This window comes from Lynx rufus, unplaced genomic scaffold (genome assembly GCF_022079265.1).
Source record: "Lynx rufus isolate CCGP_SWC_20201006 ecotype Redwood Valley unplaced genomic scaffold, mLynRuf1.p SCAF_5, whole genome shotgun sequence".
NCBI lineage: Eukaryota > Metazoa > Chordata > Mammalia > Carnivora > Felidae > Lynx > Lynx rufus.
This window is the reverse complement of record NW_025814867.1, coordinates 97903393-97918397: the sequence shown is the minus strand read 5'-3', so window position 1 is coordinate 97918397 and position 15005 is coordinate 97903393. Positions and strand designations below refer to the sequence as shown.

The 15005-nt window shown below is 37.6% G+C and overlaps 1 protein-coding gene and 1 non-coding gene across 2 annotated transcripts in view; both read right to left on the bottom strand.

Annotated features, from left to right (window-relative positions):
• ZBTB20 (zinc finger and BTB domain containing 20) overlaps positions 1-15005 on the bottom strand; it is a 763926-nt gene that overhangs the window by 377388 nt on the left and 371533 nt on the right. The window lies entirely within an intron of this gene.
• LOC124527413 (small nucleolar RNA SNORA62/SNORA6 family) lies at positions 2457-2610 on the bottom strand. The gene has a single exon (XR_006965864.1). It is a non-coding gene; the product is annotated as a small nucleolar RNA SNORA62/SNORA6 family (small nucleolar RNA).

Here is a 15005-nt window from a genome sequence, read left to right as displayed (position 1 = left end):
TTCATTCTCATTTTACTCAGCTTCTCAGCAGCGACTTAACATGGTTAACAAATTCCTCCTACTTAAGACTGTGGCTAGCTTCTGGGACACCTCTCTTTCTACTTCTTCCTCCTACCTTATTGGGCACTTAAAACCTATTTAAGTCTCTTCAGATTTGAAATTTATTACTTATAATTCTACCTTAAGTGACTTCTGACTTGGGATAAACACAGCATATTTGGCAAAACAACAATCTTAGAAGGTGCTTGTGAGATATCCAGATTTTGAATGTCTGGCTTTATGACTCTGAAATGCAGAATAGAGCAGAAAATCTGGTTCTTCTAAATAAATGGCTTCAAGCTCATTTATTCTTACAGCAAAAATTATTAACAACTGACAATTATCCTTTGAGTAGAAACCAACCAAGTAGACTTCTACATATAGCCAAAACACAGAGTATCTTCAATGGCACAGAATTTCAGAGCACATGTTAAACTTGAAATGCACATATATGCAGCCCCTCATAGTCCTACCAGATTTACCTAACTGTTCCACCCACTTTCTTCCAACAGTTGATCTTTGAGGTCTACATTGCAAGAAGTAAAGATGAAAACCCAGAATAACTTGAATATGATTTCAATTCTAGGTTGGACCCGTGAACCCTAGCAAAAGCATGAAGATTTCTCATAAGAACACAATATATGCTCTCGCAATTGACAGATGAAGCTTGAGTTCGCCTTTATCTCAGGAGAAGAAACAGCCCTTTCTGACTTATGAATACATCCGAAGAGCAATACCTGAACAGAGTCATTTCACCACACATCTGTCTCTAAGTTTTGATAACATTGTAACACATAAGGTCACTGATATGACAAAATATCACAAGATAGCACAGGGATTATCAAAGCCTAAAATTAGCCAAATATGCTGTTTGGAGAGATTCCCAACAACTTCTTTTGAATGTGATATTACCAAAAATATGAATACAGGGTATTTTCTTAAGAAAAAAAAAAAAGGGTTGTTCTCATTATTTGCATGTCATTTGCAACCCAGGAGTAGACTCTGGCGTTCCTTTCTACTTAAATTCTTCCACAGTCAGCTTGCCAGGTCTGTAACCAAGGTCTTTCTTTTATCTAGATTAGAACAAATATTCCATTTTGAATCATGAAAACATATCAGCAAAATTCCCAGAGTTAATACTTTTATTTAATTATATACATATATTTATTATTTTTTTTATGAGCTGTTCCACTAAGTTAAACTTTAACCATATTAATCCAGGGGAAAAACTCCCTGATTGCCAACCAACAATTTTGTAAACAGTTATCTCATGAGTTAAATATTAACTTGAAAAATTTAACTCAAAACTCCAAACAAGCAGGAAGAGCCAAAAGGCCAGTAGAAAAGAATAAAGATTTTGTTGCCTCTGGTATATCAGATCCCCTTGGAAGAGAGTGACAGTTAGGCAAGGGAGTATTTTGGTGGCAGCTGAATGATGTGTAGAATTGGGGTAAGGAAGGGGAAAACAAGAAAGGAGTCTGGAAGACACCTACTGCTTATCATCAAAATCTCAAAACTTAGAGCCATGAGGTCAAGATCTCATGGAATAGAAAATTCATGGGAATATGAATCCACTGATAATGTCCACAGGAATTCAGGGACAATAAAGGTATGTGCTTCCAGAATATGGACACATTGTTTTTTTAAAACCAACATAGGTAAGCTATACAATATAAGGCTGGCTGGCCCTTATTGCCTGCCTGCCACTGAACCTCCTGTGGAACATTCTGGGCCCACTCTGCCATTAGAAACCATGGAATGAAGACTGATCTGCCTGTCCTGGTTCCATTTGATAATAATAAAATAAAGTTGAAATGCCTCTGTGCAGTACTGGGTTGTTAGGGACTATGATTTCAAGTTCTAAGCCACCATCACTGTCCATCAATTCATCTCCTGATTAATAGAAACATAGCACCTAAGGAAAAATTGGATCTAGGCAGTGGACCAACGTCTGAATGGTGTTATCATAAATATTGTCCTCTGGTTAGGTTTTTGGCTCAAAAATTTCAAGAAAATCCACATGGTCAGATAATTTACACAATTTTGATCTCTATGTTGTAAGATAAGCTTGATTCATTTTTCATGCTGTTTCAGGGGTGGTTAGGAATTATTAAGGTTCTTCCTGTTGGTCTGCTAAATAACAGTCCTGTTTGCTGATTAAAAAAAAAAAAACAAAACATTAAAATAGAGTCTTTTTAGTGAAGGTCTTTTAAGGAAGACTCTCATCTGCCCTGTAGATAGATTGAGGCTACATAATGTGAGTTGCTCAAAAGAAGGGTGGGATTAGATGGAAAAAGAGGAAATCCATGAATGCAGAAGGAACAATCCTTAGATAGACATGGATATCTTAGTTAGATACAAGAAATATGATACAGCTCATCAAACCTTACTGTTGATATTGTTTTAATTTTTTTTGTACTTGTAGCAAGAATTACTATTGAACTCCATTCACTGGGCCAGAGATCCTTGTGGTGTTAGTGAAAGACTTACCCCTCACATAGCACACAACCTACACTTGTGAGCTCATCGGCCAGTCAGAGGCCTCAATTCCAAGCTTCAACAATGTGCAGAATATTTTAAGTACATATTTAATACATGAATGCATGCTTAATTGAAGATATTTAGGCACTATAAACTATACCTTATGGTTATAAAGCTTTTTGCAGTTTATAAAATACTGTCATATACTGTTAATGTCATATCTATATACATATGCTATCATTTTTGACAACTCCCAAAAATAAAAAGAGCAGGTTCTATCATCTCTGTTCTATAGATAAGCAAGTATCACCCTAGCATTGATGTAGTTAGTACAGAATGAACTAGAACAGAAAAACCAGAGCCTATTAGCAGCCTGACTGAACACGATGGGTGAGGGGATAGCATGATGGCTGTGGAACGGAAAGGCATTATAAGTGAGTGATCAGAGAAGGGGAGCAAGGAGGGAGAAGTTTCAAAATATGCACAGACATACACTATGAATAAAGGACAAAATTCAAAGTGATTTGTCGGAAAGAAAAGGTGGTTAGAGCAAGGAAGAAACTCCAAATGGAGACCTCTTATTCATTTGGCGTATATTCATTGTATACTTATATTTGGGTTTGTTTGGATGCCACTGGAAAAAAATTATGTTTGAAACACTGACCTGTGTCTGAGGTACTTAATATCTAATTATTGAAGTAACCTCAAAAAACAATTGCAATACAAGGCAATTCAGTATTCAGAATAGGGATTTAGAGAAAATCACCTCTTATATCGAGGCTGACAATGGAAAGCTTCACTACAGTGAAACAATACACTTGAACTAAGAAAAATGTATAAGATTCAGGAAGTGATAAGACTCAGGTTAAGTGAAGAGCAAGAGAGAAGGCATGGAAGCAGAAAATTGAAAGACATATTTGGGAGCAACAAATAAACAAGTTAGTGGGAATTATAATAGGTAATAATGTTGGAAAGATAGGTTAGGTCTGGAATGTGAAGGGGTCCTTCAATATTGGGCTGACTAATGCACTTTATTCTATAGGCAAAAGAGGTCTGTTAAAGGCTTATAAGTAGGGCACTGGCATCATCACAGTGGTATTTTAGTATAAGTAACTGGGAATGGTAGACAGAATCAATTGAAACAGGGAAAGCCCAGAAATAATGACAGAGAAAGAGAAAGGGAGAACCACTGCAATAACCCAGGCACTATGAGATAAATATCTGACCTTGGTAGCATTGGTAGAGATAGAAAAGAAATGAAAAGTTCTAGAGACACTGTAAAGGAAGAAAGGATAATATTAAGCCCCTACTATGTACTAGGCACTGGATTATGTGCTTTATGTACATTAACACATTTAATCTGCATGTCAATCCTAAAAGGCAGGTCACTTTATTGTTTCCTTTTTAAAGATGATGATTAAGCAAATTTTTCAAGGTTATACAGTTAATAAGTGATAAAGCCAGAATTCAAACCCAGATCATCTGATTCTATAGCTTGCCTGCTTAACATCGATGTTTAGGAGTCTTGATGTTGGATCATATATGGCAAATTTTGACAGGACTTGATGATTGATATTTTATGAGTCATAAGAATTTAAGATTCTTGGGAATTCTGATTCTGAGATTTTGTGGTGATGGATAGATTTGTGATACTATGAAAAAAACAGGGAAATAGAAAAGACCTTTTGGACTTCATATTTTGCACTTGTTCTTAATGTTCCAATTGCTCTTTGGATTTAAAATGTCAATATACAGGGGCACCTGGGTGGCTCAGTTGGTTAAGCATCCAACTTCAGCCGAGGTCATGATCTCACAGTTTGTGAGTTCAAGCCTTGCCATCAGGCTCTCTGCTGTCATCACAGAGCCTGTTTCAGATCCTCTCTCCCTCTGTCTCTCCGCCCCTCCCCCACTGATTCTGTCTCTCTCTCTCTCTCTCTCTCTCTCTCTCAAAATAAATAAATAAACTTAAAAAATGTTAACATACAATAAAAGCCACAAAAGCAACCGAACCACCAAACTTAAAAGCTTTTGAAGATAGATATTAGGTGATTCTTCCTTCCAGGTTTCACTAATGTATATGTGGAGTATAACACAACACATATAGGAGGCGCTTAGCAATGTGTTAAATGAGTCAATTAGAGGGGTATTAACCATAAATTAGTGAGAATAAAGGGAGGAAGGAGAGTACAGTCAAAAGAGATTGGCCCAGAGTCAGACAAATCTTGGTTCAAATCCTGGCTCAGCCACTCTCTAACTAAAGGACTAATGTTTACTTTAAACATTTTGTATAAGACGGGGTAACAGTTCACAGGGAAGCCAGGTACCTTTCTGGATTCAGTTCCCGTATGAAAGGTAGTGGGTCCATGCAAACCTAGAAAGGATGCTTGAAAAGGCCAGTATCTCTGACAGAAGAAAACTTGCAACCCTCTTCTCTTATTGAGTTTAACTTCTAAAAATTACAGTGAGACTTATAGGAAAAAAATGTGTCAAGTAATTGCCAGTTTTAACAGAAAAGTAAATTATTTTCAGAGAAGTAAAAACTATAGAGCTTCAACTGAAGGGGAGATTTTAATTGCAGACAGACATATCAGCTGAATGGTTTAGCTTGGACTTGTGGGATCAGGAACAGCCAGTGGGATATATATTAAAGAAAAACCAAGTTTAATTAGCCTTAAGATTTTATATAGCTTGGCTCTTCCCTCCCACACCTGGTCTGATTCCTTCAGGTCAATCTCCCTTTCAATCACATGCTCTCCCATCCTTTTTTCAGTTGCTGTCATGACAAGCCAATAGGAGAATGACATACAGATGAAAACAAGGTTTGAATAATTACTGCACTGCGGCTGCTTGTTGTTTGAGCATCATTTTATTTCCTCCAATCACACAGGTCCTTGGACTTCACAGCCCCATGTTTCAGATGGGGGTGATGCTGATTACATTACAGCAAAGACAGGCAGATCAGACAAAGTGAATTTCACTCAGTAATTAAACTGCAGTATCTTTCGTCTAAAGTCCAGAGCAGGATTAATCTAAAGGTAGCTCTTTATCATCTCAATTAGTGCTGGGATTTGAAGAGTGAGCTCTGATTTGATAGCTAGCCCTGAGTTGGGCTGACTAGTGGCCCCATATCTGTCTATCTTGCAAAAATAATATGCGATCAAGATACATTTGCAAGGTTATGCCCTTCCCTTTTATTTTATTTTTATCTCAAGGAAATGCAGACAGATTAAAATATGCTGCTATTTCCATTACCCTGTTTTCTATTACAAAAATGTCTATTAAAAAGAACAGGTCCTTCCAAACCCCACAACATTTTACAGATGGTTTCTCATAATTCCACTTAGTACCATGCTCTAATGGCTTCTTATTTCTTGCCTTTTCATTATCTGAGAGTCAAATCTGAATATTTGGATAGCCCAAGCAACAGCTTCTCAAGCTGCTCATGAGTTCCACTTTTATTTCCAAGGACTCACTATAGGACTTATGGAGGGATTTTGCTTCCTTCAATTGCTCTTTTAGTAAATAAGATATTCTCAAATTCTTTGCCAAGTAATGAATTAGATCACTGATTCTCAATCCTACACGCCTATAGAAGCACTTGTGAGGCTTTATAAACAATCCATGTCCAGCCCCCACTCCAGACCCCATGACTCAGTATCTGTAGGAGTTAGACCCAAGCATCTGTGTATTTTTAAAAGTCCATAGGTGATTTGAATGTGCTGCCAAGGTTAAAAACCATTGAGTCGGCCATACAGAGGTACCAGCTGTATTTGCAAAAGATTTATCAAAACAAAGCATTGTTGAGGGAAATGAAGCCTGATATTGTTGTAGAAAATCCCTTAATAAAATGATAAAAACCTTTTTGTAGTGATCTTTGCATAGAATATATATCAGGTCTCTTAAGAACAATAGAAGACAAGGAAGACTATCAGACAGGTTTATGTTGATGATGCTTCCATTGATCCATCTGATAATATTGAAGGTGATGGCTTACTGATTGAGCCTGTCACATGATAACACTACAGCTACCAGTCAATAATGTAAGGACGACTATGGACTAACATCATAATATCTCAGAGTTTGGACACAAACCTGGAATTAGCTGCTGTCAGCTTTACTGTGCAGCTGGCTTTTTAAAAAGGGAAAGGCAGGATTGAAAAGATCTGATTTCAAATTGTGACTCACTCCTGTTTTGGAGTTTAAGAACACACATTCTGGAGTCAAACTGAATCCAATTACTAGGTGGGTGACCTTCAGAAAGGTAATTACTTCTCTAAGCCTTAATTATCTCATCTTTAAAATGGGGCCAAGAATACTTATATCACAGAATGATTTGGGTTTTGAACTGATTAATTTAGATAAGAGTACCTGGCAAACAAAAGTATCCAAACTAAATAAAAGTCTGTTGAAGGCAAATACAATAATAACTTAAGGTTGTCACTGAAGCTCTCTGCCTAAAAGACATCAGTGTTGAGACTCACTCCTCAGTTTTCTGGAAGATTTGATCCCCCAGAGGGAAAAGAAAAAAAAAATTAATCCAAATAAAAGTGACTTTTCAAATTTAATTGTGCATTCGCATCACCTGGAAGTGATTGTTACAAATGTAACTTGCTGGGCTCCAATCCCAGGGATTATAATTCAATATGTAGGGATGGAATCCAGGAAAATGCATTTTCGCAACCATCCATGTGACTTTGACTTAGGATCGAGGATCCTCACGATGATGGAACAGCTATAAAGCAATAGAAATTGGCCAAATATTTATCCCCCAAATAGTCACACATTGTGGCCTGTACCTGGGAGAGGCTAAGATTTCTTTTCCTTAGGTAAGAATTCAGCCAGGTGAACTTAAATAATGCACAAATATAACATGTTCACAGAGTATGTTATGCTTACAGATTAAAAGAAACCTTTTTTTTTCAATGAAATACACTTCCTGAATAATTACTATTTAGCTGCTAATATTATCTTCATTTTTTTCCATCACCATTATGTACATGCAAGTGTACAGGCAAGGGTCAGATTCATTTTCAACTTATCCTTTTTCTTCTTATAAAACAATCAACTAACTTCCTGAAAACTGGTAAATTCTTTAAATAACAAAAGTAGCTATTCCCTCCTTTAAAGGCATTTTTATAAAGTATTCTTGAAATGCATTTATTAAAATTGATGATAAGAATCAATGCACAATTGTGAATTGAATATTTTAAACGCAATCGATGAATTAATTTGCTAAAATAAAGATAATCTATAAGTGGACAGCTTTCTGGATCTAAGAGGAAATGTTAAAACCTTCACTTTCACGATTTTCCAAAGAAAAAGCCAGACAAATTCCAGAAATATCTAGAATTTGTAATACAATATGCCAACAGATATGCATTAATTCTCTATATTCTAAAAGTTATTGTAAAGACAAGAGAATTGTGGTCTTTAATTGCAATTGGGCATACAGTTAAGCTGGGGAGAATAAAAAAATACCAATATGAGAAAAGTTTATCAATGTTATTAGATAATATAGCATAGTGAGTAAGTCTAAAGGAGAATCTTCTTTTTAATACTTACCGTGTGAGCTAGGGTAAGCTACTTAAGATCTCAGCAACTCGGGCACAGGACTCTCTGAGAAGGTTGTGGTGACCATAGTGGGTACTAAATAAATGCAATGTTTATTGTAATAGTTGACAGTTTATTATAAAAGGTATCCAAGAAATGTCATAAGGCTTACATGAACAGTATGGACACTGAGAACTAAGAAAACCAAATTGAAAGAATGCTGACATGACTGGTAAAGTTTTTGCAAGGAACAGTATTTGAGTTGGATGATTCAGAATGAATAAAAATTTGTCTAGAAAGAGACACAAAGATCATTTTAGGATGGGGGCAAATGTTGGTATGAACAGCAAGTCGAGGTAAAAAGTATTCAATAGTTTAGGATACAACTGTGAAATAGTTTACAAAAGATAACTTGGGGTAAAACGATAGAGTTCTAAATTCCAAAAGTCACTGTTGTTTTTTTGATAGAGTTTTTACTTGCTCCAATATAATCCCAGTGTAATTCAACATCTTTTTAGAACACTGGTTCTCAAATTATATTATGTATCAGAATCACCTGGAGGGCTTCTTCAAGCACAAACTGCTGTACTCCACCCCGAAGTTTCCATTCAGTAGGTTGGGCTGAAGCCCAAGAGTTTGCGTTATAATATATTCCCAGGTGTGCAAATGCTGCTGGTCACTTTGAGAACCACTGCTTTAGAAGATGATGACAGTTGGATAGAGGAGGGTTTTCCTCAAAGTAAGAAATAATTGAATAACTGAATACCTTCTTTATTTCCTGTAAAATTTCATCCTCCTTTGCATACCAAGTCACAGAAGCACCTACATGGAAGTTACCCAAGGAAACACAAATGCTTACTTTGACTCCTCGTCTCTCTACTGAACTCAAGTCTTTAACTGTGGGAATGAGGAGACCCGTGATGCACGGGACCCCAAGCCAACCAGCCTGGAAACTTAGAGAACACTTCATCAGCATTAAGGTTATTCAAGAATTGAAAATAATAGAGCCAAGAGATTAAAGACAGTGGGTGGACTTTTTATTCTAGAGAGCCTCTATCGATCCATGCTGCACATTTTGTACCCGTGTTACACTTGATTGCCTGCCCCATAATCCTCAAGCTACTTTCAACTCCCTCTTAGGTGCAGGTCACTGCTTAACTATTTCCACCTCCTGCTTCAAAATCTCTCTCTTAAACAGACTTCCACTATTTAGTAACTACACTTTAAGAATTATTTTAAAAGGCAGAAAGAGGAAATGAAATTCTCTGACCCTATTTTCTCATGCATGACTCTGAGGACACCATCTCACTAGTTAGTATTTTATTTTCAATGGTGGAACAAAAAAATGTTCTGTTTGAAGATTCAGGTAGAATGTGCAAAAAAGGTCAAAAGTGGATTTAAAATGTTTGAAACTCCAAACATCTCTCTGTAACAGCAACTTGTTTATTTTCTAGCCATTTATCTTTCCTTAAAATAAGAAGCTATATAATTATGAAGTATAATTAATAATAACAACAATTACAACAAGTGCAACAGAAATAATGATAGTAAGCACCATGGGCCCAGATCCCCACAGTTTCAAAGGATAAAAATTTGTCTTAGTATTTTCAAGAATAGACAGCAGCCCAAAAATACAGGGGGAAAAAATAAAAGGAAAAAAATGTTTCCTATGTTCCCTGGGAAGTACCACAGAAAAACAGACAATAAACTTTAATGCCTCTTGTTAAAGATCTTCATTTTACAGATCAGTTCAGGCAATTTAAATAGACAAAAACATGAGGCCTCTAACGTCTCTTAGGAAACAGTATCAACGTTAATTCCTGGCTGGTCCCAATTCCATTTCTAGTTAAGCATCCCCATCCACTCATAAGAAGAAAGAAATAGCATTTGTACAGTGTTTTACAGTTTATAAAGCACTTTCACAAACATCATATTATTTGATTGTCTCGACAATCCCATGGGATAGGTAAGTAGGGAAAGGATTAATATTATACCTATCAGAAGGTGAAAGAATTAAGGATCAAAGAAGGAAATAAATTACATTGGGTCAAACTCTGTGCAGACCTGAAAAGAAGCCCAAATATAGAGTTTTACATAACATGGAATAGGCTCAGAGAATCTGATACCTGCCCGAGGTCACAAGTGGCAGAGCTAGGAGGCTGGGATACGGGTAATCCAGCTCAAGCTGCCATGCTCTTTCCAAACCAGAGACCCTACTCTCAGTTGTAAATGTCTAGTTACAGTAACTGGCCCTCTCAAGGGGAGGCAATGTTCAATTGCCAACTGTTACAATCACTGTTAGTGTTCAGGTTTTTTGTTTGTTTTTAGTTCATCTGACAAAAAAGGTATACATTCCTTGAGAAGACGTGCTACTGTATAATACTACTTAGTCTGTCAAGAGAAAAAGAAGAGAATGTATTATTTCACTGGCTTAGAATACTGGCTTTTAAAGGTAACTCCAACTACACACAGACACAAGAGACAACACAGCCCTATTTCCACAGAAATACTCGTTATAAGAAAGACAAACCAAAAGACTAACCAAACTCAGAGCCTGGCTTCTAGCATAGGTTCAACTTTAAACTGTTAGTTTCTAAGCATGGGGCCAATACCTATGCATATTAAAATGAGGAATAACAGCATTGCATGTATGAACAAAATAAATCATTCATTTGTTGTTCTGAACTCAAAAGCCTCAAAGCCGTAGATTCAGACTTTGAAACCTTTGGATTAAATTAACATACCTCTTGTTATTTTTACTTTTTACATGCATTTACTTGTACAACTTCCCTATTTCGCCTTTTTGTTTTAAGATAGTTACATTCTCCCTTCACTTACATATGCACAACTTCTGACTTAGAGCATTCGGAGGTTTGGCAAAGCAAGGTCTTCCCACAAAAGACACAGAGGTTTCACCTAGAATGCATCTCGGGAATTTGGGCTGAAGAAGTTAAGGGAGGTCTAGCATATGAGTAAATATTTGTGAATTAGACTGAAATTTCAAATAGTAAATGAAAACATTTATTAAAGAAGGTTGTTGTATGTACCGAACAACTACCTTCCGACTGAGCATTTCAGGGCATTGCAGAATTTCAGAGTTGATGCTCCACTAGAGATTTTATTTTTATAATGACAGAATATTAGTGTTGGAGTTCATTAAAATTATAGATTATAATTATCTAAGGCTTTAACACCCTGTAAAGCGTCTCTGCAAAGTGGCTGTCCATGCTCAAACACCCTGGTCTCGGGGAGTTAATATTTGTTGATATTAGGGACTGTTAGGGACTGAATATAACCCCTCCTCAATCTCCCAATTCACATGTGAAGTCCTAACCCCCAGTATGACCATATTTGGAGATAGGGCCTTTAAAGAGATAGATACGGTTAAATGAGGCCATGAGGGTGGGGCACTGGTCCAATAGGTCTAGTGCCCTCATAAAAGGAGGAAGAGACACCAGGGATGAGGAGACACAGTGAGAAGAAGGCCCTCTGCAAACCAAGCAGAGAGACCACATGAGGAATCAACTCTGCTGACACTTCAATTCCTGGACTGCCAACCTCCCAAACTGAGAAACACATTCCTGTAATTGAAGCCACCTGGTCTATGATAGTCTGGTATGGCGGTCCTAGCAAACTAATACAGGCGCTAAAGTTCTACAACTTGCAAGGTAGGAATTGGTTAAATCCACTTATTAGGTACAGAAACAGATTATGGGACATTTGAAACATGTCCCAAAGAGACAGAAACGATAAGTGGCATAACCAAAGTTTAACCTAGGTTTGTCTTCCAGACTAATATTTTTTCTTTCTTGTCTGTTTTCCAGCTTTGAGCACATAAGGGTGTTACAAAGTTAGTTTTTATAAATTGACCTGAATATATATTCTTGTATATTTTACCACTGGCTTGTGTTCTACTTGGAGTCACAGGAAACAACATAATCTATCTTCCATGTGACAGTCCTTAGTGTACTTGAACATAGTTATCATATTCATTCCTCAAGAATTTCTTTCTTTATTTTTTTTAAGTGTATTTATTTATTTAGAAAGAGACAGAGACAGCATAAGTGGGGGAGGGGCAAGGAGAGAGAATCCCAAACAGGCTCTGCACTGTCAGCACAAAGCCCAATGCGGGGCTCGAATTCATGAACCCGTGAGATCATGGCCTGAACTGAAACCGACAGTCAGACGCTTAACCGACTGAGCCACCCAGGGGCCCTGTGAATTTCTTTTTTTTAATGTTTATTTATTTATTTTGAGAGAGAGATAATGAAAGCAAGAGCACCAGGGGAGGGGCAGAGAGAGACAGAGAGACAGAATCCCAAGCAGGTTCTGTGCTGTCAGTGCAGAGCCCGATGTGGAGTTTGATCTCACAAACTGTGAGATCATGACCTGAGCTGAGATCCAGAGTTGTACATTCAACCAAGTGAGCCACCCAGGTGCCCCCATTCTTCATGAATTTCTAAACAATCCCAGTTCCCTTAACCATTCCTTGTATCACATGTTTCATTTCCCTATCATTCTGCTCACTTTCCTCTGAAGATGTTCCTATTTGTTTAGGTTTCTTATACTGGCTTGTTAAGCCATATACCACCCATATAACTCATGAATAGTCTTTAAAAATATGAAGACAGGGGCGCCTGGGTGGCGCAGTCGGTTAAGCGTCCGACTTCAGCCAGGTCACGATCTCGCGTTCCGTGAGTTCGAGCCCCGCGTCAGGCTCTGGGCTGATGGCTCAGAGCCTGGAGCCTGTTTCCGATTCTGTGTCTCCCTCTCTCTCTGCCCCTCGCCCGTTCATGCTCTGTCTCTCTCTGTCCCAAAAATAAATAAACGTTGAAAAAAAAAATTTTTTTTTAAAAAAATAAAAAAAATAAAAAAAATAAAAATATGAAGACAAAGTCTGGCCTTTATTCATTTTAGAACTTTCCTCTAGCTAGATGTATCCCATTGCTCCAATTTTCCGAGATGTCTTTGGAATTTGATTACTTAATTCAACAACTTTTCTATGCATTTGGATTCACGTCATCTGCAACTCTGATGGACGTGCTTTCATCCCAGTAATTGAAAAAAATGGTGGCCAAGAGAAGGCTTAGGTTATTCCTGAAATATTCCATAGGACTCCCTTCTAGTATGACATTGAGACATTTATTTGCACTTAATAGTGTGGTCATTCAACCAGTTACTAATCCATCTGTACATCTAACCAGGCAAGATCAGATCACATATTGTAGACCTGCTTTCACTGAAGCCATTCTGGTTTCTAGCAAGAACCACTTCTTCCGGGGGAATCATAAACCCTTGCTTTATGCTTTATTGTTTTAATAATACATTCTAGGCCTTTGCTCAGGGCCGACATCATGTTGTTTGTCCTTAGAAACTACCTTCTTCTACTTTCTAAAAATCAGAACATATTCTACATCTCTAGTCATCTAACTTTTTTGTTTGTTTGTTTTTTGCTTTTCCTCAGATATGAATGGCAGTAATTAGTCATCTTATTGACAAATCTTCTCACTAGCTTATGATTCTCTAGCCCTATTTTCAGGCTCTTCTCCTTTTCCTTTTTCATATTTCCTGCCAAGGAAGAGAGTCACTCATGTGTAATCATGGACTGCATCCAGAGATGGCATGCTGGTCAGAGGTGGATCTGCAAACTAAAAGAGTAGGAGAACTTAAGGTGTTGTCCTTGGGCCTGGGTGTATTGCCAGTGGAGAATGGGCTGTGATTAGGTGAGGCTTTGCTTCCATCTCTATGGATGGCTCTGCCTGGCTTCTGTTGTTGACTTCTAGCTGTGCACCTGGACACGGTTACATCCTTTTCTTATTCACTCTGGATGATTTTCTTTGCAAAAGATTCAAGACAGCTTTGTATTTTTCAGTCTTTAACAGAGAAAGGTTGTGACATATAATACTTTTATTTTCCCATGAAACCTTCTCTGAGGCAGGCATGTACCCCGACCTTTACCTAATCAAGAAAAGTTGTTTGGGGGATGGGAAATGGGAAGGCAGGTTGGACTTTAAATGCACAAATCACTTCTAATAAAAACACTAAGATTCAGGTGCCTGAGGTTAGAAATACTGGAGGGAATTCAATTACACTAATTAATATTTAAGAAGGGCTAGAGATCACATACTGAATGTGGGAAACTAGGCCAGTCAGACACGAGCATATGGGGAGGGCAAGATCAACTGATAAAAGTAACAAACAAATCATACATAAATGCTGCAACAGGAATGAAATAGAGAATAGGAAATAAATGTTTCAACAGACACTGAAGAGGAGGTAAATGGTCTACCACATAAAAGCAAAATGTTCTAACACACACAAGACATTTTATTGGCTTTATGTAAACACCTATATTATAAAAAAATGATCTTTTTCAAGTAAGTAAGTAGAAATGTTACCTATTTGTATAAACAGCCTTAGTTTGGGTTCTGTGAATTCACAGCATACTATATTGCTTTTGTTTCCTCACTGGCTCATCAAGTAGTGGTCTCAGTGAGGCATGACGCTCATACTGGGGAGCTCCCTAACGGCTAAGCTTACCTGGATACCCAAAACCTACGGAAGGGTGGAAAGCAACAGCGTATTCTGAGTTCTACACAAGTTTTTCTTGCTCTGGCTCTGATATCATTTGGTTGGTGTCATAGCTTATGCCACATTCTCTCTTTGGACTTGATTTTGTATTTGTGGCCCAGAGAGTCAATTCTGATTTTTGGCCACTCTTCTGCACACTTCAATGCTTTCAGAGAAGGCACTAGTCGTACCAGAACTATCTTGCCCCTATCACGTAAACGGCTCCTTCTTCCACACTAGCATTTACCTCACCTTTTCACTTCTTCTCTACCTCTAAGCCTCCTCCCCCTCCTTCCCTTTGCTCTAGTTTATCAGAAGGTCCTGTCCCTGAACCTTATTCCACCCCTCCAGCATTCATTCTTTCA